This window comes from Cervus canadensis, chromosome 18, assembly GCF_019320065.1.
Source record: "Cervus canadensis isolate Bull #8, Minnesota chromosome 18, ASM1932006v1, whole genome shotgun sequence".
NCBI classification, from domain to species: Eukaryota; Metazoa; Chordata; class Mammalia; order Artiodactyla; family Cervidae; genus Cervus; species Cervus canadensis.
In genome coordinates this window covers 47173598-47197636 of record NC_057403.1, presented here as the reverse complement: position 1 = coordinate 47197636, position 24039 = coordinate 47173598, and the positions used below count along the sequence as shown (strand labels likewise).

General features: G+C 50.6%; 1 protein-coding gene across 1 annotated transcript in view; it reads right to left on the bottom strand.

Moving 5' to 3' along the window:
* ZNF423 (zinc finger protein 423) overlaps positions 1 to 24039 on the bottom strand; it is a 341617-nt gene that overhangs the window by 190580 nt on the left and 126998 nt on the right. The gene's annotated exons all lie outside the window — the stretch shown is intronic.

Below are 24039 nucleotides of genomic sequence, written 5' to 3'. Positions count from 1 at the left end.
TCATTGAAATAGGAAAAAAAACTTACAAATTCACAGGTGATGCAGATGGGAGCAGAAGACAAGTGTAAGGTGTAGGATTTTTTTTCTTTCAACACCTTCAGGGTAGCCCTGTGGCTCCCAGAGGGTCGGGAGCCTGACCGTGGCTGCATTACGGACATCAGAATGAGCCTGAGCTGGGCTGGGACAGGCTGGCCCTCACTGGGCTCCTGCAGCCAGCACCCCAGGGACCTCAAGAGATCCCAGCTCTGAACACAGACACAAGAGGAGGACCTGGAGGCCTGGGTGCGGGACTAGCGGCATTTGCTCCTATTCGTCAGGACATAGGTCCCAGCTGGTGCTGTGTAACAAAGAATTTGGGCAAGGACATGCTTCTTTCCTAGAGAATTTTCCTACAGTGTTTTCAGAAATACCTAATGTCCCCCTCCCTAGGATGACTCCTCCTTGTGACCTGCAGGGGTTCTGAGCTGCCCACCATATCAGGGAGATAGAGAAGACCTGATCCTTCTCCCTTCACTCCAGAATGCCCTGAAAGAGGCCAGAAGACCCTAAGAGTGAGCAACCTCCATGTGACATTTGGTAGGGGTTCCAAAGGCACGTGGCACCATGCTGACATCTTTATATAACTTGACAAAGGGCAGCAACAGGCTGGGGTGTTGCTGGAGGAGGTGGCCAGCTGGAGATGGGTCTGTGCAGAGCAGCTGGGGGTGTCCTTCCCCAGAGAGAAAAACCAGGGTGGGTCCTCCCTTTCAGTGGCCACATCTCTGGACCCCACAAGGCCCCTCAGGCTCCTGGGGCAGTGACAGCTCTGACAGAAAGTAGCTCAACAGTTAAAGGCCCATGGCTGGCACCTTGCCACCCACGGGGTCCACCCAGGCACTGCAGCCTGGACTGTTTTGTGAAGCTCCATCCACCATCCACCGGGAAGACTCACTTTTCTTCACACCCTGCCCCACTCCCTCTGGTCCCTCTGGGGTGCTCTGTTCCAGGTTAAAGAAAAAAACAGAACCACCATTCACTGGCTGCAGCCCCAGAGTGCTAAGCGATGTGCTGGCCCTTCACACTCATGACCCCTCTGAATCTCCCATCACCACACAGATGAGTCTTCAATGGCCCCATTTCACAGAAGGGTACACTAAGGCTCACAAATAGGTTCACTGCCAAAGATCACAGACTTTGGGCAGAGAGAGAACCTGAACCCAGCACTGAAGAGATCCATTGGTCTGCTTTCCTTTTCACGGTGTGATGTTGTCTCCCAAAGATTCCTCAGAGCTCCCACCTCATCCCCATTAATAAGAGCTGTAATGATAATAATAATGAATAGCTCTTGTGAAAATGCAGTCCAGAGAGGTTCTGGAGGAGGCAGCAATGAGATCCTGTTGGATTAAGCAGATGAGTTATTCATGCCCCCAAACAGAACTCTAGGCAGCGCCCAGCCATCCCCAGCATGGGGACACAGAGAGTGGCACTAAACATCCTTCCCAGTGAGAACAAGGCTCTTCGGGGAGGGAGATGGAGGCTGTGACACAGGGGGCCTGAAGAGAGGGCCTCTTCCTTCCTGCCAGAGCAGCGGACATGTTGGCCATCAGCTTTCCAAGGAGGAAAATGGAAAAGCGAGGGAGCTTCCTCCCTCGCTCTCCTCACAGTCCAAGATTGAATTGTGTGCCAGGCCCAGGCCTGGGGAAGACCCAGCAGAACTGCAACCAGCTGTGGCCCAGGAGAGCAGCCGGGGGGGTGGGTGGGGGCAGACTCCCCAGCACTCCCTGGCTGGAGAGGGCAGCGGAGGGGGCGAGGGGACTGCAGAGAGGGGCCAGGAGGTCTGCGGGCAAACTTAATGAACTCCTGCTAACCAATTCCTGTCTTGCCAGACACAGCCACTGGGGAGTGTGTGCAGACAGGAGGGGCCACCTCCCCTCGAAGCCAACGGCTCCAGTCTGAGACCAGGTATCTGACCAGGGTCATTGATTACTTCCTTCTCAGAAGCAGGCCCACTGCTGTTGACTCTGGTTCTCTGGTCACCAGGATGGGGTCTCCTTAGTGGGGAGGGATTTGCTCAGACCAGGACAGGGGTGTCCTTCAGAAAGAAGTGTGAACGTGGCCCATAAAGATGTCCTCTGGGTCAATACATGCGTATATTGAGTCTGTACTACAAAGATATACTCTAGTCTACCAGGGCCCTCGCCTTCTAGGCAATTTCTGAATTCTGAAATTCCTAACTGTACAAAGAGCTGGGAAGACACTTGAGTCTCTGCAAATGTTCTCTCCGCAGGAGAGTACAACTCGGTGGCCAAGAGTTGACTCTGTGGTCAGACACGCATGGTTTTCCACCTGGCTGAGTACGCTTGAGCCAGTTACTGACCATCTCTGGGCCTGTTTCTTGATGGGTAAAAATAAAGGATCCCCAAAGTACATATCCAACAGAGAGACTGAGAGTATTAAAAGATGACACATCCGAGAAGGGGTCAGAGGGGCATCTGAGAAGGGGTCAGTAGGGTGGCTGGCACAAGGTAAGGGGCTTTGGGATGATTTTCAGCTTGAAGCCAGGCGCGGAATAATTGCTTCGTTTCTCCTGATGCTAAAGAAACAGTCCTGCTGCCCCACTGCCCCATTTCTTATGCAGAACACTTCACGTGTGAGCAGCCCCAGCCATGAGCTGGAAGGGGGAAAATGAGAGGCTTTCTTCTTCCCCATCCTCTCTCCTTCAGAACCCAGGCAGGCACCTCTGGAGCATAGAGCTGCAGGAAGTGATCCCTCGAGACCACAGTGGAGCCAGGCCTGAGACCTCACAAAGAAGCAAGCCCCAGAGGGCCAGCGAGCCGGCTCCACTGGACCCAGTGGGGCCCACCAAGAACTGGCACCTGGAAGCTCCCTCCAGAGCAGAGAAGGCCTGAAGCCACCCCATCCATCTTGCTGGCAGCAAGCGCAGAAGTTGAAGAGATTAGCCTCAAGGGGAAGAAGCCTCCAGGAAGGGACAAGGAGGGGGCTGAACACTGGTGTCCAACCACTGATGGGCAGGTGGATGCCCACCCACTGGCAACCTGCCAGATAAAAGGCCACTTTCAGATTTTTAGCACATTTCCACGTCTACTTTCTTTATGCAATCCCTCTGTGGAAAATATTATTGTCCACGCTGTTTAGATGGGAAACGAAGAATTATTAAAGATACCTCACCCCTGTGTCCATAGCCTAGCACTGCACCTGGCACAAAGTAAGTGCTTAGTAACTATCTCCTGAATAAATGAGCCAAAAATTATCATAGAATACCTCAGTGAGCTCCCTTAAGGAACAGAGACTATGATTTATTCACTTCTTATCTGAGTGCAAAAGACTTAATGAATAAGTGAATGAATGAATGAAAACAGTAATGGTGGTGGTGATGGTTTAGTCGCTAAGTCTTGTCCAACTCTTGAGACCCCATGAACTATAGGCCACCAGGTTCCTCTGTTCATGGAATTCTCCAGGCAAAAAAATACTGGACTGGGTTGCCATTTCCTTTTCGAGGGGATCTTCCTGACCCAGGGATCAAACTTACATCTCCTGCATTGGCAGGCAGATTCTTTACTGCTAAGCCACCAAGGAAGCTGAAAACAGTAATAGCTAACATTTATTTAAGTGCTTATTATGTGCCAAGCATTGCTCTGAGTGTTTTCTATGGGCTGACTCATATGATTCTCATAACAACCCTGTGAGGCATATGTACTGTTGTTGGTTCCACTTCAAAGATGAGGAAACAGAAACCCGGAGAAGGTAGATAACTTGCCCAATGTCACATAACATGTAAGAAGCAGAACTGGGATTAAAATCCAGGCAGTGGGGCTCCAGAGCATGTGTGATGCCTGAGCAAAGTTCAAAGGATGCTTACTGATGCTGAAGCTGAAGCTCCAATACTTTGGCCACCTGATGCAAAGAGCCATCTTAGTGGAAAAGACCCTGAGGCTGGGAAAGATTGAGGGCAGGAGGAGAAGCGGGCAACAGAGGATGAGATGGTTGGATGGCACCATCGACTCAATGGACATGAGCCTAAGCAAACTCCAGGAGATAGTGAAGGACAGAGAAGCCTGGCGTGCTGCAGTCCATGGGGTCACAAAAAGTCAAACACAACTAAGCGACTAAACAACAACAACTGATGATGGAGGTGGAGCACTCCGGGGTTTTAGCCTTTCCAGTACCCGGGTCCACCTTCCGTAAGAAAAACCCTGTCTTCCTTGAGCAGACACCCTTCTATTTGATTCAGATTCCCCAGTCCTGGCCAAAGAGATGGCATCCCCCAGTCACAGAGACTGGTTTACAGATGGACACGTCACCAACCTGGGCCAATCAGAGCAAGCCCTGAGACTTTCTTACACTGCAGGAAAGAGTCGCTCCACCTCAGCAAGGAGGATTTGAGTGTAGAGCCCTGAGGGGAGGGGGATTAACTTGCCCCTTCTTAGGAAGAGCCTGGCTGAGAATGAAGCCAACAAAGAGGAAAGCAGAGATGGGAAGAAATGAGAGGGGGAACCCTTAAGGCTCCAGCCATGCCTGAAGGTTTATCCCCAAGCCAGTCTGAGATGCGCCTCCACGCCCTGTGACCAAGGCCATGGTTCAGTTCAGCGTCCCCATTTTGTAAATGACGGTTCAGAACAGGTCGATTCCTTGGTCAGGCTCACACAATAAGTTAGTACTGGGGCTAAGGCTATAGCCAAGTTCCATGGGCACCCCTCTGCCAGTGTCCACGGCATTGCTCCTTCATCCCTAGCATGGGAATCCTGCCCTGTTCATTTTTGGGCCCATTGTGAGCATAGGGAATAAGGATGCTTAATATATGATGAATGGAAAGCAGGGAAGGAGGGAGGGAAAGCAGGAGTGGGGGAGGTGACTAAACTCCTGGAGGGCCAGCACCATCTTACGCATCTCGGCATCACCACATGCCTGGCAGAGAGTGGTTCCAATGAGTGGAACAGTGAGTACCCGTCACAAAGTATGAGTCTTCGCTCTGCCAAATGGCTGTGGAGGGGTCCCACTAAAGCTGACCACAAAGGACGTTTTCAATAGGATTTGATTTGCAAAACGCCCAACTGCACATGTGGTTTTGTACCTCCAGCCACATCTCAGAGCATTTTTTTGCCCATGTGGTAAAAATAACCAATCTCTTTCCTCTGCAGATGGGGATGACAAGCTGCGCTGCCAGGCACTGAGAGGTCCTCTGATGTGCCTTTTCGTCCTGTCTCTATACCCCGTGGGTTCCCAAGGGTTAAATGCCCTACACCTTCCTCTCCCACAAGGGGCACCCCCCATGCAGGACTCACACTGGCTTCCAGGGAAGGTAGAGCGCCCCCTTACCCCCAGCCTCATCCTTCCAGGAAAGACTCTGAGGTCTTCTGGCCAGGACAGGTACCCTGGGTCACTGCAAACATAAAAGCAACCCTGCAGCCAATTTTAGATCATTCCTAAGAGCCACGTGGGGTAGTGTTAGTAGGGCCCTGAAACCCTTGAGAGTATTTCAAAGATACGAAAGATGGGCCAGTATCAAGTGAGGAAGTGGGTCTCCACAATTAGGCAAAACCTAGCAAAATATACCCACACCCCCTCACAGCCCCACACCTGCTGAAGACAGGTGAGCATGGCCCTCAGAGACATCTCTGGCTCCTATACCCATATGCCACTCACCTGCAGCTAATACCCCTCCCCTTCTTCTCCCCGGATCCCTTCCCCAAATCTATACCAGGCAGGTTGGACTAATCATTCCTCAGCAACCCTACAGAGTTTTACTTTATTTGATCATGAAGCAAAAGAGCCCAGGCTCTGGAGTCAAGAGTCTGGACCAGAATCCAGACCAGACAACCTTCACAAGAGCACCAGCTCCTGTTGCTTGCATGCTTACTATGCACATCTAGGCCCTTGACGGCAACTTCAATGCATCCTCCCGAAACTCCCATGAGGTAGGTACTACTATTAACCTCATTTTCCAGACGAGGAAACTGAGGAATGGAGATGTCCAGCAAATTAACAAAAGTCAGAGTCTGATGGGATTCTCAATGGAATCAGTCCTAAAGGAAATCAACTCTGAATATTCATTGGAAGGACTGATGCTGAAGCTCCAATACTTTGGCCACCTGATGCAAAGAGCCAACTCATTGGAAAAGACCCTGATGTTGGGAAAGATGGAGGGCAGGAGGAGAAAGGGGTGACAGAGGATGAGATGATCGGATAGCATCACCGACTCAATGGACATGAGTTTGAGCAAGCTCTGGGAGATAGTGAAGGACAGGGAAGCCTGGTATGCTGCAGTCCATGAGGTAGCAGCGTTGGGCATGACTGAGCGACTGAACAGCATTAGGGTCTGCAAGTGGAAGTACTGGGTGATCTTGGACAGGCTTGCTTTATTTATTTAATATATAATAAATATATAATACATAATAAATATAACAAAACATAGTATATTTATTATTATGTTATATTATTATGTTATTTATTTATCCTCTTGGAGTCTCAGTGTACTCATCTGTAAAATGGGACTGAACGTCCAACCCTTAGTGTCACTGTGAGAATTTAGAGAGAGTAGGAAAAGAGCTAAGAGCTGTGCCCCAGAAACTCTTCTTTCCCTCGCTTCCTCCCACTTGAAAGACAGAGGTGCTCATACCTGCTCACATTCCCACCTAGCCAGACAGATAGAAAAGTCACTGGGGTCGGGGGCCGGGGAGGGGACGGGGGACACGCTCTGAATTCAGTAACATATGCCCTCGTACAAGGGATATTATTATTATTACTGACTTGAAAGACATTGATTTAAATAACTGGGCCATATTGAGCTCTGGCTCCAAACAAAGCCAGTGAAACAAGGCTGCCAGAGAAAGACCCCATACCAAGGGCTCCCCACAGTGCCAGATTCCAAAAACCTGACTCCACTGGCCACATTCTCAAGGTGTTTTCCCACCTCTGGTGGCGGCTTTGGGAGCAGGAGGCCCAGGCCTGCCCGGCCAGGCTGGCCTCTCCCTTCTGCGCCTTTGAAGTGCCCAGCATGGGGTGAGCTGGAAGGAAACCCTGGGCCGCCCAGGCACCTACCCGCCCCCGCCCGGCCCCCTCCCCCTCCTCGTGCAGCCTGACTGGGCCTTTGTTGCTGGAGCCCAGGCAGGGGACAGCCCAGGACCCGGCCTCATTATGTGCCTGACCTCAGGCAAGCCCCCTCCCCCCAGGGTGGAAGGTTAAAGTGGCTGCCTGCCATGCAGGCCTGGGCCTCCGGGAGGCCTCCTTCCAGGGACAAAGGCCCAGCCCCCTTCCTCCTCTCCAGGCCCCAAAACAGCTGCCGGCCCGCAGAGCCCGTTCAGGAGGGGAGTTGAGGGGCCTGGGGGCGCGCCGTCCCAGGCTTTGATGGCTCAGAAGTCACCAGGGGGCCTCCTTCCAAACCTCCTTCCTCCCGCGCTGTGGGGAAGACAAAGCCCAGGGGAGCTGCCCAGGCCAACGCAGGAATGCTGGCCGTCCATCCTGGCGGGGTGGGGGCGAGGCCAGCCCTCCCACACCTTTCTTTCTCTGACTGCTTCCAGGAAGGCCAAAGTCAGCCCCTCAGCGAGGCAGGATGGTAAGTAGGCCTGACCAGGGGTCGGAATCAAATCAGAAGGCCCTCAGCCCTGCCCCACTGGGCCCCTCTGCCACCTGGCTTTGGGAATAAAATCCACATCCCCTGGTAAGAGATGGGCCAGGAGCAGGGCGTGATGCTCAGTCGCTTCAGTCATGTCCGATTCTTTGTGACCCCATGGACTGGAGCCCGCCAGGCTCCTCTGTCCATGGGATTCTCCAGGCAAGAACACTGGAGTGGGTTGCCATGCCCTCCTCCAGGGGATCTTCCCAACCCAGGAATCGAACCCGCAACTCTTGTGTCTCCTGCACTGCAGGCTATCTCTTTACCACTAGCTTCCCCTGGGAAGCCCAGGAGCAGGGCAGCTCTCAGAAAGAGGAAAGGCCAGAAAATGTGGGAGACAGAAGCCCCTCTAACTTACAGCATCACCTTAACACTAAGTACTTACTGAGTAGCATCTCGGGGTACATGCCGGGCACCAGGCGGGCTCACCGGCTTCCTTCTCTGATTTCCAGTTGTGTGCCTTGCACACCAGACTGACACGCCGTTTTACTGTGCACTGATTTTAATTCAAAAGAACTCCAGGGTAAATTTTAGGAGTATTTCTTTTCTTTTCTTTTTTTTTTTCCTTTTTTTTTACTTGCGTAAGATCCTAGAGCCGACACAGGGGCTCCCTGGGGCACTGCGGGCCTCACCCCGGCTATGCAGAGGAGCGGGTGCAGTTCAGGGCTGTGCGTTCACCCGTATCTCTGCAAGCAGGTTGTGTCCCAGCGTGCGCACAACAAAAGGCCGGCTGAACGCCTCACCCACGGAGCAGGCTGGCAGCAGGAACCTGCGGCAACAGCCTGGTTGGCCCATTGTTGGGAAGGGCTGCCTTTCAAGGCACAAAAAAGGTACAGAGGGGCAGGACGACAGGCGCGGGAGAGGCAGGCACATCTGTAAGAAGCAAAAACTGCTGTCCCATTATCGGGGCCGACTCCCGGCAGCAACGTGCAGGAGGTGTGTGTGTGTGCGCGTGTGCACGGCTGGCCCGACTCACATTGTCCTGTCCAGCCAGGAGAAGCAGCGCGCTGCACTCTTACAAAGACATCGATTTTCCTCTTTTCCTTTCCAGAGCAAGATCAGATGAGCTCCCGGAGTGCCACATCCTTAACTTTTCAGTGGGGTTTTCTTTTCCAACTTGTTTGTTTGTAACATATTATTTTAAAACCCGGTCTCTAATTGCGCCTCTTCTCCACTGCATCGCCCTGGCTCCCACCCCCCTCCCCAAAGCTAGGAGGGCACGGGCTGATTATCTGAGCGAGCAGGCTGCTCACGGGGGCATCCTGGACTCTGAGAATGCCGGGGGGTGGGGGTTAGAAATGGGGGGGGGGGAATTAATTGCCAAGAAAACACAAAGCTGTGCTGTGACTTTGATTCCATCAATTACCATTATCTTTCTCCACAGGTCCGCCAAGCATCCCCCGGAACCGGCCCCGTGTTTAACTTTCTTTGCCAGTCCTGATACCCCGTCAGATTTCTGGCGGTGCCACGCCGCCCGCCTGGGCTCCTTCTGGGCCCTTATCAGCCTCTCCCAGTCAGCCTGGCCCGGCACAGCTGTTCCAGGCCCTCAGCCCCTCACTTTATCTGCTCGCACAGACCTCTGCCTGGCAAGCGGTGGGCCCGGCGCCTGCTCCACATTCCCCAGGAAGCCGGCTGGGAACACAGCCGCCCTGCTCCCAGAATCCTCCGGGAGTTCATTACCAGCCAGGGTACCCCAGCCCGGCGGCCAAGGTGCGGGCCGCGCCGCCCAGCCTCACCGCCGGCATCATTAAAACTCCAACCTTCTGAAGAGAAGAAAGAACAAAACCACAAATTTAGATTAATAAAGCATTTGTTGATTCTACAGCAATTTAGCAGGCCCCTAAGAAACCCACCAGAGACCCGCGGAGCTCCAGTAATTTTCTGTTATATTATCTTTCTTGTAAAATACTTCCCCAGACAGAGTTCCCAAAGGGGCTCAAATATCACTGTGACTAACCAAAATCAATGTGCACTCACCTATTGACATTTTTACATAGTTTTTGGATTTAGTATCCAGCCGAAAACACAATCAACTCCTCTGCCAAGGAACCGACAGGCACTTAGCTAGTCAGCTATTAGTGTTACAAAGGAAAAAAATGCAGGCACCCAGGGGAGCAGGGCGAGGAGGCACTGACGTCAGGGGGTAATTGGGTGTCTGAGAGAAATTGCCAGCGGCTGGCCGGCTCCCCCGGGGCCGCACAAAGCTGAGCTGTAACTCTAATAAAGGAGAGGAAATTCTAGAAAAGGGGGCTTTGCTACAAAGGAACCCGGGCAGACAAAAATAGCCCTTTGGAAATAAATAAATAAATGTGGCCAAAGCATATAGATCTAAAAAATAAAATAAATCACTGCACAGAGGAGGCTTTCTGGCCTCCCTTCCCTGGACATCTGTCAGGGGCTCACGGACTCCGCCTCCTTCCCTCCCCAACCCTTCCTTTCTGGAACCACATGGATTTTAGTGCTGGAAGGAGGTTTGCCATCTATTTTGGCAAACAGGGTGGGTTTTCTAAAGAACCTAAGTTTGCAACCTCCTCTTTCCCAAAGGCAGTGTCTGCGGCTTGACTTTGAGGCATACAAGGAGAATGCATTTCTATTGTTCTGTTTTGGGTTTTTTTTTTTTAACAGTTTCGGTTTGGGGTTATTTGAGAAAGGGGATGCTGTTATAATGCCACCCTCATTCAGTGAAAATTTTACAGATTCTTGCCACATGGCCCAGGTCTCCCCTGGAACACATCTGTGTTCTTGGGAAGCGGGTTTAATTTTCTTCCTGTACGGTTCACCCACCCACGGCCAGGGCTTCTCAACCCTAAGGTCAGAGGCTGTGGAAGCATCCGAGCAGACATCACTGCCGCCCCTGAAATGAGGCCAAAGTATCCTCGACGAAGGAGGACAGAAAAAATGGCGGCTCTCACCCTATAGCTTGAGAACCAGGCCCCAGGCAAGGATATGACCTCCCCTGGGACTCTGGAGCCCTCAGAAGACCCGCGGAGGGGGCGGGAGAGGATGATCTGAGGCCCAGAGGCTGCTGGGAAACTCAGGCCTCCCTGGTCAGGCGGGAGAGGGTGGTGGCTTGGGGAAAGAGATGGCAAGAAAGGGATTCCCAGGGTCAGATTCTATTTCATCGCTTTGAAAGAAAATGAAAAAATAGGCCCAGGATTTTTTAAAAAAGAAGAAGAAGAGGAAAGAAAAAAGAAGAAGGCACTCCAACCCAAAGCCACTTGGAAACTGGTCTGAACAAAGGTCTTCAGCTAAAAATGTCAAATCAGCGCCACAGGACTCCTTGCCCTCTAGTCTCCGGGCCCCTGCTGAAGCCCATGGGGCCTGCTGGGAGGAGAAAAGGCCCCTCCTGGGGTCTGCCCGAGGCTGAGATCCCACAGCCCCACCCCATAAAGACGCTGCAGGAGACACCAGGGCTTCCTGGCTACGGCTTGGGGCCGCCTGGGGTACAGGGGCCCAGTTCCTTTCCTCGCCGCCCACCCAGGGTTGGCACAGAGGAGGAAAATCCAACTAAAGAAAAGAAAAGGGGGGGGATCCTACAACGGACAGCCCCGGGGAGGAAAGCAGAGCGCAGGAACGCGCCAGCCAGAGCCCTGATACCAAATCACAAACCTTGAATCAGTGATGCAATTGCTTAATTAATCAGCCCGCTCAGGGTGGGTGCAGAGGATCTGTGTGAGTGTCTGACCCAACCAGCTCCTGACGGGCAAACCCCCCTCCTCAGGCCCCTCTGCCAGACCCACGGGACCACAGATGGTTGAGCACCGTCTGGGAGTCTCACCGAGGGGGGAAAAATGTGAGTTCCCCAGTCCCCTGTGTGATCCAGTCACTCTGGCAGAAAGGAGGGAGGAGGGAAGTGGGAGGAGGGAGGTGGGAGGAGAGTGGAGGGTGGAGAGAGGAGGGAGGGTCTTATCAGCAACTTAGAATTTCTTGGCCTTGGCTGTTGCAAGTTAGCACTCTCAATGTTATTTTCTTATCCCAGTCAATGAGACTGTAATAGAAATACAGAGAGCAAGGGACCTCTTTTCAGCAAGCCAGTGAGTGCCAGATTTAGAAGGGAAAAGAGGCAGCTTAAATTAACCCTAAGGCTTAACATGTTGAACTTTTAAAAAACAGTACCAAAGCTGATGGTAGAGGCTGGGAACAAGTCACATGCAGAAGCTGGTGTGGGTGGGTGTGGGTGTGGGTGTGTGGGTGGGTGTGTTGGGGGACAGGAGGGCACCCCTCGTGTGTTTTCAAGGCTTCAGCAACAAAATGCAAAAAAAGTAGTAGGCAGCCTCAGCATTGCCTGTTCTGATGGCCCCAACTGGGAGCGAGGGTTTGAAACCAGTTTGCTCGAGGTTGGACTGTCTCCAAGGTTGATTTTCTCATCTTTAATGCACAGAGAGAAGAGGAGGGGAGGGGAGGGGAGGGGGGCAGGCGGGCCAACATCTCAAACCGACCCCAAACGGTTAATGATAATGAGCCGGAGCGCGACAGGAGTTTAACAGCTCTGAGGAAGAGGGGAGACCCGGGAGAGGGCATGACAGCAGAGGTGTGTTCAATTACCAAAAAGAAAAATAATTTCTTTTTTAAACAATACCCCCTCGACACTGGATGTTTAAAGAGAATATATTCCGGCCCCTAAAATATCAAAGTGCGATTTAAAAATAGAAAAGTCATTTCCCCCCTTCCCTGTTGCAGATTTTACTGTAGCGTTCTAGAAGGCAGATTAAATGAAGGAAGCTCAAACACACTCAATTTTGTCCTTTAGCAAATTCTTCTCTTTCACTCTTGCATGAAGAAAAAAAATCTCCCCACAGAGTTTTTCTCTTCTTCCTGGTGTGGATCTGGGCCCCTGCAGTGCCCTGTGTAATTTCCAGTTCCTCAGAATTCAGGTATTAATAAAGACCCCATGGGGACTTCCAACAATATAACCCTACATTTTGAGGCATTATGAAAGGAAACCCCCAGGGGTCTGTGGCTCAAATTTCTGAAATGTAGGCATTGTAAAAGGCACCCCAGGGGATGCCCGCAATAGAAATCTGCTGAATTCAAAGCATTTTGGAAGTCCTGGTGGGAGTCATTACTCCCACTGGAAGCTTTTTACAAAACATGTGTTGCTGACATGTTGACAGATTGCTCAGTGAAGTGTTTAGGTGCATGCACAAGGCGGGCCTTTGGAGACGCTCAGCGCTGCCAGCGAGTCTCCCAACGCTGGAACCGGTACCATCCATATTTCATAACAGGGGAGGCCGTGGCAGCCGGGGACCAGAGGAGTGTTCTCCGAACCAGCAGCCAGCCTCGCACCCCTCTGCCGAGGAGCCACTTCGAGCGGGCCGGCCCCGTCCTCGCCTCTGGAAGCCAGTCTGTGCAGCGCAGCTGTGACGGCCCTTGTCTCCCTGCCAAGGGCTTTACTGAAGGAATCTTGAGGCGACCTCACTGATCACTGCGAGGCGTCGGGCCGACCAAGCCGAGGAGGTGGCAGGGCGGGGGTGGGGGGCCGGCGGGGACCCACACCTCCGGCCCCCAGCCCTCCAGGAGCGGCTGTGCGCAGTGGCGGCGGGCAAGGGGGTTTGAACTGGGGCGCGCTGGTCTTGACAGCGTTAAGCCCGGGAAAGTGATCTGTGACTTTAATAAGGCAGAGGGGCTCACAGGAATTAGCTGCCTAGGTGATGGGGGCCTGGAGATGGATGGAAATGTATTCATGGCCTGGTGGGCCAAGGGCCAGGCTGGGGCCCTGGGGAGGTCGGCTCACCCACAGCCCCACGCGCTCCAGGGCTCTCCTCTCCACAAGAGGAGTGAGTGCCGAGCAGGCCTGCCTGTGCACACATGCACGTGTACACAAACACACACCACACACACACACACACACACGCCATGGCAGAATAATGCGCCATATGCCCATGTTCATAAAATTTTAAAGGTAAAAGCAGATGTAATTTGATCAGTGTGTACATGTGTTGATAGGAACACACACACCAACACACAGGCACGCACATTCCAGAAGGCTGGGCCTTCTCCTTGTGCCACGGCTCTGCTTTTGCCTCCAGGGCCTCCCCACACACGCGCCCAGGGTGAGCCGCGGCCTGCTTCACCACACCATGGCCGCTGGAACACACAAAGAAATCTCCTCGAGAAATTTCGTGGCTTTAAAAAAAAAAAATTCTCTTTGAACCGTACTACCTATTACGTTGTCAGCTTGGGAGTTTCCTTTATTGAATTTTCTTAGAGCATGTTAAGGAATAAAAATGATTTCTGCTTGGCACAACGGCACTTAGAATCAGGGATGTGGAGGTCATGGGGAGCGGCGACCGTGTGTCCAGCCCAGCCCTGTCCCTTCCCGGACTTCCCCTCCAAGCTGGAAACTGACCCTCCTAGCTGACTTGTAGTTCCCACAAACACCTTCTCACCCTGGTGGCCTTTCTAGTCTTTCTCCTCTCTTCAAAAGTAAATTGCATTTCAATGGACAAATGGTTTTTCCAAGAGAAGGGTGCAAGATTCCATTCTCTCAAGCCCTTTCAGGGACTTCTGGGGACAAAGGCTCCAGAGAGGTGCCTGGCAGGGGAGCCTCGGCGCCCAGGTGTCAGCCCTGGGGGAAGCCCACGCAGTGGGGAGTGGGGTGGGGGGCAGCGGGAAGCTGGGGATACGGCTCTGTGACTTAATCCAGTCCTTCCCACCAGCAGTCCTGGTGAGAAATCTTAATGCTTCTGGAGCAGGCTGGCCCCCTGAAGCCGCCTGAACGTGGTGGGGGGCGGGGTGGCGGGGGGGCGGGGAGGGCAGGTTTTCTATCTACCAGCTCCTATGTGCCCAGCCCTGCATCACGCAGGACATAATGGATAATCAGGAACCACGTGTCGAGTGAAGGAATGGGTGGATGATAAGCCCAGGCTGCGAATCGACCCCACAGGTACACTCTCTCATTGGTTCAGTTCCAAGGCAGGAAGAACAAGGTTTCCCTACAGAGTGGACCTGATAAAAGAGGCTAGACACAGGCCCCAGGGATCAGTCAGGGAGCTATGTTTGTCCTGGCACCTGGCTACGATGTGCCAAGAGGGGGCCGCTGGGATAGGGGAATGGCCTGAAGAACTGAGGAAGGGGAGAGAAATCTATGGTAGAAACCCTTCCAGGATCTCACCCTTTGGACACCACATGGTAAGTGAAGTTGCTCAGTCGTGTATGACTCTTTGCGATCCCACTGACTGTAGCCTACGAGGCTCCTCCATCCATGGCATTTTCCAGGCAAGAGTACTGGAGTGGGTTGCCATTTCCTTCTCCAGGGGATCTTCCCAACCCGTGGATGGAACCCAGGTCTCCTGTATTGCAGGCAGACGCTTTATTCTCTGACACCAGGGAAGAAGTGCTGTCGGACACCACAACTCCATGTAAAGCTCCCACTAAGCATGCCAGGCCTGTAACTCGAGATCCCTCCTAGAGCCCCCACCCACCAATCCCCTAGTCCTGACTGACCCTGGATAACAGGAATCTATGTTTACATCTGAATACGGTGACCAGTTTGCCCCAGTTTGTCTGGGACATTCCCAACCTAGCACTGAAAATCCTACCTTCCAGGAAGCCGCTCAGTCCCCAGCAAACCAGACCAACTGGTCACCCCTATATACACCACACCCTCTAAACTGTGGGCTCCATGAGGGTAGACTCTGATACAAAGCAGGTGTGCAATAAACATTTGCTTAACCCCTGCATGAATGAACCAAGGCTTTCGTTTCTGGGTGCCAATAGGTCTGAGGGAGTATGAAGGTTTGTGCCCCATCACTCATGGCAAAGCTCCAGTCCCAGCCGACCGCTCCTCAGAGACACACATCAGGCAAAGAGACAGCAGCCACCTCGGCTGCACCGGGGGTCTTTAAAGATGGCTGCCGGAGCTGGACGCCAGCTTGAAGGAACCTCCACCCCACCAGGGAGTCCCTCCTGCTCACCAGCAGCAGCAGCCCCTTGACCACCTAGAACTTTCCAGCTCCCTCCTGACCTGCAGGCCACATATGAGCAGACCCATGCTACCACTGACTTCTAGGTAGCCTTCCTATCTACCCTCTCCCATCCCACCTTTCTAGCCTCTTCTCCGCCTGAGCCTGTGGACTTGACTTTTAAAGGTCAAACAAGAGCTGATGGGTTGTGGGGTCTCCTTTCTGCGAGAGGTTGAGAGGGTATTCAGAGTAAGAAGAAAGTAGCCTCAGATACAGGCTTAGCTCTGGCATTGTCAGGAGAGAAGTGAAAATGCATGAGGGTACATGCATTCAAGGAACACTTCCTATGAGCCCTCCAGTCAAAGTCAGGTCCTGGGCAAACAAAGGTGAAGTTTCAAGGTCGGACTTCCCTGGTGGTCCAGCGGTTGGAGGTCCACCTGCCAACGCAGGGAACACGGGTTCAACCTCTGCTCTGGGAAGACCCCACGTGCTGTGGGGCAACTAGGCCCATGCACCATGATTACTGAGCTGAGCTCTAGAGCCCACGGGCCCCAACTACTGAAGCCTGAGCACCCTAGAGTCTGCAAAAAGAGAAGCCACTGCAGTGAGAAGCCCACCCGCTACAACCATAGAAAGTCCACATGCAGCGGTGAAGACCTAGTGAGACCATAAATTATTTTTTTAAAGTCAAGTTCCCTTCCCCGGGATTCCCCAGTGGCTCAGACGGCAAAGTGTCTGCCTGCAACATGGGGGACCCAGGTTCAATTCCCGGGTCAGGAAGATCCCCTGGAGAAGGACATGGCAACCCACTTCAGTACTCTTGCCTAGAAAATCCCATGGATGAAGGAGCCTGGTGCGCTACAGTCCACGGGGTCGCAAAGAGTCGGACACGACTGAGCAACTTCACTTTCTCTCTTACTTTTCTTTCCCTTCCCTTCCCAAGGCAGATGTGGGGATCGCTAGGATGGGTGCGTCCAGCTTAGTCACAGCAGACCATAACACACCTGGGCACAAGACAAAACAACCAAGCCAGTTAAAGGTTCTTTGGGACGATACTTAGCACCACGACTGTTTACAACCTGTAGATAAGTAGCAGTGGGGTGGGGGAAGCAGGCTGAAGAACGAAAATCAGGAAGGGTGAAAGTCAGCATGATTGTACTGGATCTCTGAATTACGGGTGAAGCTGACTCTCTTCTTTTGACTTGTCTTTATTTAATAGATGTACTACAACAAATCTGTCTCACAAGCATGAAATAAGCAAAATGTATTTTAAAAACAAAGGAGTAAGCCAAGTGCTCCTGGGAGCCCCGGAAGAGCAGCTGGACCATGTCTGCTCAGAGGTCAGGGAAGACTTCCGGGGAGGCGGACGGATGGGTCTGGCTTTGCCGAGAAGGCACACCAAGGGGTGGTATTTCAGGCAGAGAATGGCCTGGGTGAGGACACCAAGACCTCAAAACAACAACAAGGTGGACAGTGGGGAGACAGGCTGGAAAGAAAGGACAGACTCCACCACAAATGGCCACGTGAGTAAAGAGCTGAATTTTGGCCTCATGGGCACTGGAGGCTGGAGTCCCCTGGACCTCTGACCCATCACTATGCTCCATCAAACATGAGACCACCATTTGCCTTTGAAGATCTGGTTTGCATCAAACAAGCAGAGCCTTCCTAAGATGGGTGGGGCTGCAGTCCCAAACGAGGGCTTCAAGTTCTCACCTCCAAGCCAGTCACTGTCAAAACGACCTGCCAGGCAGACACTGGAACCAGTCCCGTCCCATCCTACAGGCACTGAGCCTCCCGTCCCAGGTTCTAAATGGACTCCCCGTGTGGTGAGGGCCCGGGCCCTGTCTCAGCTGCCTCCATGTTCCTAACAGAGCAGGTGTGATCGGTCCCAAGGCCCCACACCCTGGAGGCAGGCTTCCAGCTGCTGGAGGGACAGCTGCCACTGAACCAGGTGTCAGAAGAAAATTAAAACAAATGACCCTGCCACATTTGTTATCATCCATTCATAAAAAATACAAGAGCAGAATGGAAGAAAAATAGGTCAGTTCAAAGAGATTTACAGGGACTTAGAAATCCAAACATCTCCCCGGAAGGTCTTTGGACTCCATCTGGCTTCTGAGAATGATCTCTGTTCGTATCCGAGGCAAACCATTCAATATCACAGTAATCCAAGTCTATGCCCCAACCAGTACTGCTGAAGAAGCTGAAGTTGAACAGTACTGTGAAGACCTATAAGACCTTCTAGAACTAACACCCAAAAAAAGATGCCCTTTTCATTAAAAGGGACTGGAATGCAAAAGTAAGAAGTCAAGAGATACCTGGAGTAACAGGCAAATTTGGCCTCGGAGTACAGAACGAAGCAGGGTCAAAGGCTGACAGAGTTTTGCCGAGAGAACACACTGGTCATAGCAAACACACTCTTCCAACAAAACTAGAGATGACTCTACAAATGGACATCCCCAGATGGTCAATACTGAAATCAGATTGATTATATTCTTTGTAGCCAAAGATGGAGAAGCTCCATACAGTCAGCAAAAACAAGACCGGGAGCTGACTGTGGCTCAGATCATGAACTCCTTATTGGCAAATTCAGACTTAACTTGAAGAAAATAGGGAAAACCCCTAGACCATTCAGGTATGACCTAAATCAAATCCCTTATGATTATACAGTGGAAGTGAGAAATAGATTCAAGAGATTAGATCTCATAAAGCGCCTGAAAAATTATGGATGAAGGTTCGTGACATTGTACAGGAGGCAGGGATCAAGACCATCCCCAAGAAAAAGAAACACAAAAAGGCAAAATGGTTGTCTAAGGAAGCCTTACAAATAGCTGAGAAGAGAAGATAAATGCAAAGGAGAAAAGGAAAGATATACCCATTTAAATGCAGAGTTCCAAAGAATAGCAAGGAGAGATAAGAAAGCCTTCCTCAGTAAACAATGCAAAGAAATAGCGGAAAACAATAGAATGGGGAAGACTAGAGATCTCTTCAAGAAAATTAGAGATACCAAGGGAACATTTCATGCACAGATGGGCAAAATAAAGGACAAAAATGGTATGGACCTAACAGAAGCAGAAGATATTAAGAAGAGGTGGCAAGAATAGACAGAAAAACTATACAAAAAAGATATTCATGACCCAGATAATCACAATGGTGTGATCACTCACCTAGAGCCAGACATCCTGGAATGCAAAGTCAAGTGGGCCTTAGGAAGCACCACTACGAACAAAGCTAGTGGAGGTGATGGAATTCCAATTGAGCTATTTCAAATCCTAAAAGATGATGCTGTTAAAGCGTGGCACTCAATATGCCAACAAATTTGGAAAATGCAGCAGTGGCCACAGAACTGGAAAAGGTCAGTTTTCATTCCAATCCCAAAGAAAGGCAATGCCAAGGAATGTTCAAACTACCGCACAACTGCATTCATCTCACATGCTAGCAAAGTAATGCTCAAAATCCTCCAAGCCAGGCTTCAACAATACCTGAACTGTGAACTTCCAGATGTTCAAGCTGGATTTAGAAAAGGCAGAGGAACCAGAGATCAAATTGCAACATCTGTTGGATTATTAAAAAAGCAAAAGAGTTCCTGAAAAACATCTACTTCTGCTTTATTGACTACACCAAAGCCTCTGACTGTGTGGATCACAACAAACTGGAAATTTCTGAAAGAGATGGGAATACCAGACAACCTGATCTGCCTTCTGAGAAATCTGTAAGCAGGTCAAGAAGCAACAGTTAAAACCGGACATGGAAGAGCAGACTGGTTCCAAATCGGGAAAGGAGTACATCAAGGCTGTATACTGTCACCCTGCTTATTTAACTTATATGCAGAGTACATCATGAGAAATGCCAGGCTGGATAAAGCACAAGCTGGAATCAAGATTACTGGGAGAAATATCAGTAACCTTAGATATGCAGATGATACCACCCTTATGGCAGAAAGCAGAAGAACTAAAGAGCCTCTTGATGAAAGTGAAAGAGAAGAGTGAAAAAGTTGACTTAAAACTCAACATTCAGAAAATGAAGATCATGGCATCTGGTCCCATCACTTCATGGCAAATAAATGGGGAAACAGTGAGAAACTTTATTTTGGGGGGCTCCAAAATCACTGCAGATGGTAACTGAAGCCATGAAATGAAAAGATACTTGTTCCTTGGAAGAAAAGCTATGATCAACCTAGACAGCATATTTAAAAGCAGAGACATTACTTTGCCAACAAAGGTCAATCTAGTCAAAGTTACGGTTTTTCTGTAGTCATGTATGGATGTGAGAGTTGGACTATAAACAAAGCTGAGCGCCGAAGAATTGATGCTTTTGAACTGTGATCTTAAAGAAGACTCTTGAGAGTCCCTTGGACCAAGGAGATGAAACCAGTCAATCCTAAAGGAAATCAGTCCTGAATATTCATTGGAAGGACTGATGCTAAAGCTGAAGCTCCAATACTCTGGCCACCTGATGCGAAGAGCTGACTCATTTGAAAAGACCCTGATGCTGGGAAAGATTGAAGGTGGGAGGAGAAGGGGACAGCAGGGAATCAGATGGTTGGATGGCATCACCGAATTGATGGACATGAGTCTGAGTAAGCTCCAGGAGTTGGTGATGGACAGAGAAGCCTGGCATGCTACAGTCCATGGGGTCGCAAAAAGTCGGACACAACTGAATGACTGAACTGGCTTCTGAGGCCAGGTCCGCCGAACCCAGAAGGGAAGAGGGAGTCCAGCCATGCAAAGAGAGTGGGGTTACGGCCTGGGCACCAAGGAAACAATGACACCTTCAAACCTCACGGCACAGGTGGCCCCAGGCCACGTGACTTCTGGTCCCCAAAGGAAAACTCATCATCAAAACATGAATGACCAACAGATGAATCCAGTTTCCACAGAGCAGCCTCAGTGATCTATTAAAAACAAACATCTGTTCATGTCATCCTCCTGGTTCCTCCCTTCCAATGTCTTTTCACAAGGCTTTGGATAAAATCTCCACTCCTTCCCATGCTATCCAAGGCCCTGTGCAATCGAGCCGTAGAAGACCCTAAACTAAAAAGTATAAAGAAGTCTTGAAAAACTGATTCATTTGTTTGTGCATCTTTTAATCCTTTTTAAAAAATTACCCCACATCGAATTCTTGTAGAATAAAAATGTTTTTCTCCAGTAGGAGTAGCCCTGCCCTACTGATACCTTAAGAACTTAGATGAAATACAGTTCAGATCTGAGCCCAATGTCACCGCCTCCAGGAAGCCCTCTGGGATAGCCCACCTCTGCCAGCACCACCACAAAGACAAGATGTAGACGCCTCCATCGGTACTTTCACAGCACCCCTAGAAGTCCTTGCCACAGCTGTGATTTTTTCATTTCTGTATGATTCTCACATTAACATTATCCCCAGCACACCATCGGCACCATCAAGGGAATATCACCTGCCCTGCTCAGCAGGGTGTCCCTGTCTTAGCAGAGTGCCCGGAACGGAGCAGGTACTCAAGAAATAGTTGTTGAAGGAATGAATAGATTAATAATTGCAGGAATGAATCAGGGATGACAGTTCACACTATGAACTCAATCATCAACCAAAAGGAGGCGTCAGTGAGTGCCTGGGATGAACCGATTCCCCTGTGAATTTAAACAGGTCTTTCAGCAAACATTTACAAGATGCCTACTATGTGCCAAACCCTGAAGACATAAGGATAAACAAGACAGGCCTTATCTTCCAACAGCTCAACCCAGAAAAAACAGACACATCAAAAACCCAAATGCTCGCTATTTGCAGAAACATGGATGGACCTAGAAATTATCATACTAAGTGAAGTATGCCAGACAAAGACAAATATCATATGATATCACTTATATGTGGAATCCAGAAAATGAAACAAATGACTTTATTCACAAAACAGAAACAGACTCACAGACAAAACAAATTTATGGTTACCAAATGGGAAATAGGGGGAAGGGTAAATTAGGAGTTTGGGATTAGCAAATACACACTACTATATATAAAACTGACAACAGGATCGAACCCAGGACTCCTGCATTATAGGTGGATTCTTTATCATCTGAGCCGCCAGGGAAGCCCGCTGTATAGCACAAGGAACTATATCTGACATCATGTAATAATTCACAATGGGAAAGAATCTGAAAAGTAATATATATATGTATGTATAACTGAGTCGTTCTGCTCTACTGAAACTAAACGTTGATGTACAATGACGCGGTAAACCTGTTGCTGAAGCTGAAGCTCCAACACTTTGGCCACCTGATGTGAAGAGCTGACTCACTCAAAAGACTCTGACGCTGGGAAAGACTGCAAGCGGGAGGAGAAGGGGGCGACAGAGGATGAGATGGTTGGATGGCATCACCGGCTTGATGGACATGAGTTTGAGCAAACTCCAGGAGATAGTGAAGGACAGAGAAGCCTGACGTGCTACAGTCCTTGGGGTTGCAAAGAGTCGGACACAACTTAGTGACTGAACAACAACAAATTGTAAATAACTATACTTCAACTATAGAGAACAAATATATGGATACCAAGGGGGAAAGGCAGGGGGTAGGAGGAACCGGGAGACTGGGATCGACACATAAACACTACTGATACTATATATAAAATAGATAACGAATGAGAACATTACTGTATAGCACAGGGAACTCCACTCAATGCTCTGTGGTGACCTAAGTGGGGAGAAGTCCTAAAATGAGGGAATGTAAGTATATTACAGCCAATTCATATTGCTATACAGTAGAAATTTAAAAAAACATTGCAAAGCAACTAAACTCCAGTAAAACTTAATTTAAAAAAAGATTTAAGCGCTCGGCTGCTGTTTCATCCATTCCATCCAGCATCGTCTCAGAGTGTCGGGAAAAAGCCAAGGAAGCAGACATGAACCTTGGCATGCTACATTACTTCCAGGTCCTCCTTGCCCACGCTCTTCCACGAGCTCAGGACGCTGCCGTCCTCAGCAGGTTGCCCCTGTTGCCCAGTGCAGCAGAGGCACACCCCTTGATTTGTTTTCCCTGAAGCAAGGAGGGACGATTAGAATTTGTGTCCAGGTTGCTATCTCCTTCTTACAACGCACACTGATCAAGGCTCTTACCCTATGCCAGGCATGGCGCCAGCCCCCAGGGACTTGGAGATCAGACCACGGTCCCTGCCCGCAACAAGGGCCGAGTCCAGCTCAGGGGCTCACGAGGGGCTCACAGCACTGCCTGGCCTTCAAGTGCTGCAATAATCAGAGAGGTTGCTGCTGGCCTGGAGTGGGCAAGGCCAGGGGAGCTGAGTGTCCTGCAAAGCAAGGGACAGCCCCCCAGAATGAAGAATTATCCTACTCTAACTGCCCTCCTGAGGGTGGAAATTCTAGGACAAATCTTCTGGTTTTGTCTCTTATATATGTGTATGTAGTTTTATTTATTTGCTTTTAGCTGTGCCCGGTCTTCGTTGCCGCATGGGCTTTTCTCCAGGTGTGGCGAGTGCGGACTGTTCTCTAGTTGCAGTGCACAGGCTTCTCATTGGGGTGGCTTCTCTGACTGGGGAGACAGGCTCTAGGGCACTCGGGTTTCAGGAGCTGCGACACATGGGCTCAACAGTTTTGACTTCTGGCTCTAGGGCACAAGCTCAATGGTTGTGGCACATGGGCTTAGCTGCTCCATGGCATGCAGAAGCTTCCCCGATCAGGGATGAGATCCATGTCTCCTGCGTTGGCAGGCAGGTTGTTTACCACTGGACCACCAAGGAAGCCCACTAGCACAAATCGACCAGCTACAAACAAAGCAACAAACCCTGCCTTGACTTGTATACAGCTGCCGGAGAGCAGGGGGCCAAGAGTGCAAAGCAAGATAACCTAAGGTCTCAAGGACTGAGATCTGCCACGTGTGCGCGGCTTTGGCCCCTAGAAAGACGCAGCTCCCGTCAAACCTCTCCATCCCCTCTCCCAAGGACCTCTTTGCCTCCAGCGATTGCTTAGCAGGTCCTAAAGTTCTTGCTACTCAAAGTATGGTCCCCAGATAGCAGCATTTCCATCCCCTGGGAGCTTGTAACGAAAGCAGAACCTTGGCCCCTCCCAGACCTGCTAAATTATAACCTACATTTTTGCCAGATCCCAAGTGATCTATATGCACTTAAAAGTTTGAAAAGCACTGCCTGAGGCCCTTCCAGGACAACTTTCCAGCACTTTCTGTTCAGAAATCCCCAGGCAGCAGTTGGCAGGGAGGCTCCATCTACCTCCAGCACCTCTAAGCCCTGGACTCATGTCTCCTGCAACCCTGGTGGCACTAGGCAGAGCATCTTCCCGGAGAGCAGGCCAGGTGTCATAGGACAGGTAGGGGCTCTTTTCTCCCTGCTCAAAGGTAGGAAAACAACTGGGAACCCCCATGACAGCTCAAACACATGTTAGCCTTAAGGGATCCACTTGGGAAAGACTCCCATTTATGCCCCAGGGTAGTCAAGGGGTGACACGTGTCGGCACAAAGGCATTCTTTTTGTTATTCCTGAGAGGCTTGCCAGCCAGAAAGGACCCTGGAATAAGTGTAAAATGAAGGCTGA